Here is a 2,500-nt window from a genome sequence, read left to right on the forward strand (position 1 = left end):
ATGTATCAATTTTCACTTGCGTGACGCCAGATACTGAAATCTGTTTTGATAGAAAAAATGTCTCTCGTTACTATTTGTGATTCTCCCCAGATTAAACGTTTCGAGTGAATTGGGAGATGTGTTTATACTCATGTGTATGGTCATGACAAGGTGAACTCCAGTTGTTTTGTTGATTTCTAACCGTCTCCCCTCACGCACGCGCAGTTACTCAACCGGAACCAGAGTTTCCGGTTTTGGATTCTTCCAGAGCCTCTCGTGCCCGTTCCGCCGGACAAGGGAGGAGGCTCTGGCAAAAACATGAGTTCGGCGATTCGTCGCTATTCCCAAAACCGCCCGTATATGGAACAAAAAGCCAAAAAAGCAATTCGTCAGCGTTCAAGTGAAGCGGACTAAATTTCATAACCTCACTTTCGGAGTTTTTGCATGGTGACAGTGAACTAGCCTCCCAAGTGAGTGTCCTGCTGAAACGAAAAACCACTTCCGTTCGTGGATTACGGACCAATCAGAGTCCGTTTGCCAGTTTTGGGTAAAGTGTTTTGCATGGCATTCTTTCGCAGCATGTGATTGACTTTGCGCAACACAATTAGTCAATGCTGATTGGTTTTTGTAAATAGTGGGAAAACAGACGTCAGTTGGGCAGGAACGCGTGACCAAGGCCAAAGAGCGTCTGTGTGGAAGGTTAACAGTGAAAGTGACATTAGGGAGCTTGAGCACGCGAGAACGCCACATAACAATAGGTTTGCTTTTTGATACATTTTTTTGCCCTTCTCGTCTTGACAAATTTGAGGTTATGAATGGAATGTGGACTCTCCCTTTCAATGCCGAGCGTCTTGGGGTAATCACCAAAAATATCACAGTAAAGGAAAATGTTAGAGCGACTTTCATACGACCTTGAAAAGTAAACGCAAAAACAGAACGTCAACAAAAATGCAAAACATTTAATTGGCTTATCGAACAAAAACAAACGAGCGCGAATTTTCATTGGCTTAGCGAACGCCGATGCACTCAACGTCACCGTCTCTCCATGGAACTTTCTGGAAAGTTTCGCTTTGACGTCATTTGAAATGCAGTAATGTGAATGGGCAATCGAACTGTTTACTTCCCTCATTAGGAGTTTCTTCGGCGGAAATAAGCAGAAGCTTTGTTTTAACCTTGCCAACTGACATTGGTCCGCGAAACAGACTGCAACCTCTTTTTCAAGGTCATACGAAAGTCGCTCTATTTTAGACAACGTTCTCGTAGCCGTCGCCGTCTTCCTTGCTTAAGGTCCCTGTTCCTAAATTTGAGGAACACGCTCGAAAGACTGGAGGCTACCTTGGGGCTAACAAATAGAATCAATATGGCGTCTCGTGTCACTCTGAGAAAGTAGAAAGATCGTGTTGTCTAATCCTGTTCAATCAGGCTTGCTTGCAACTTTTTCATTTGATTAACTAACTGCGATGATCATCGCTCTAACTTTCATTTTCATATCCATTCAGCAGTTCAAATGAATGAAATATCATTTAGACAAAAACGAAAGACTAAAAAATTGAAAAAATGACTGAGACAGTAAAAACAAGAGAAGCTGCTTACACTACCAAACAATAGCAGGTTACGAGAGCTGCTACACTACTACATATATTCCTTGTAAGATTATATGAATTAATTGTAAAAATGTAAACGGTTACAGCCTTAATTACAGGAAAGATTCTTTTACCTTTTTGAGCATACTCCTGAAAAGTTGAGTGAAGTCTTGACGACCTGTAGAAGCAAACGTCATTATCACAGTTCGACTTAATTTGAGGATGATTTCTATCACGCATAATACTTGGCGGGTGTCAAAAAAAATGTTGCGATGATTTATATGTTATTTGCTAGCTGGGAGGTCCGTATCGCGAAAAACTGTGACCTCGGTCTTGAAAATGCTGCCTGAGGCCGCAGGCCGACGGCAGCTATTTCAAGACCGAGGTCACAGTTTTTTTGCTATTCGGACCGACCCTTAGCTGGGAAATAATTTTTTTTTTTTTCCTCTTTCTCCCTTCCTCTCTGAAATCACTTTTTAAATTGTTGAAAGCGTTACCGTGACCGTGTACAAAGATAGGAAAATCCGGACCGCGCTAAGAACCAATCAGATTGCAAGATTCGTTACCGTGCCCTCTTAAAAAAAAATAGATAACGGTATAGCATTGCTAAAACGCTGTATAAAACTCAGTTTTTGACAAATATCTCAAAGATATTTCGGAAACCTTTTTTTTCAATTTCATAAGTCCTATCAAATTCCCTAGCCTAATAAGTGATATAGGAAAAAAGCTAATACAACATGTGATATCCATACAAGCTATTGGAAGATGAAAACTCAAAATCTACTGGATAGTTTTTGGAATTTTTTTGAGAATGTAAAATATTGAATCTTATCTGTACCTCAAAAAGGTCAACCGAGTTAATTTTCGTAATACTTCCTCACCAAATCTAACAAGTTTTATTTTAGGTTTACCGGCGATCTAAGCTCACATTTTGCTCA

Source organism: Montipora capricornis, chromosome 8 (assembly GCF_036669925.1).
Source record: "Montipora capricornis isolate CH-2021 chromosome 8, ASM3666992v2, whole genome shotgun sequence".
In the NCBI taxonomy this organism is placed as follows: domain Eukaryota; kingdom Metazoa; phylum Cnidaria; class Anthozoa; order Scleractinia; family Acroporidae; genus Montipora; species Montipora capricornis.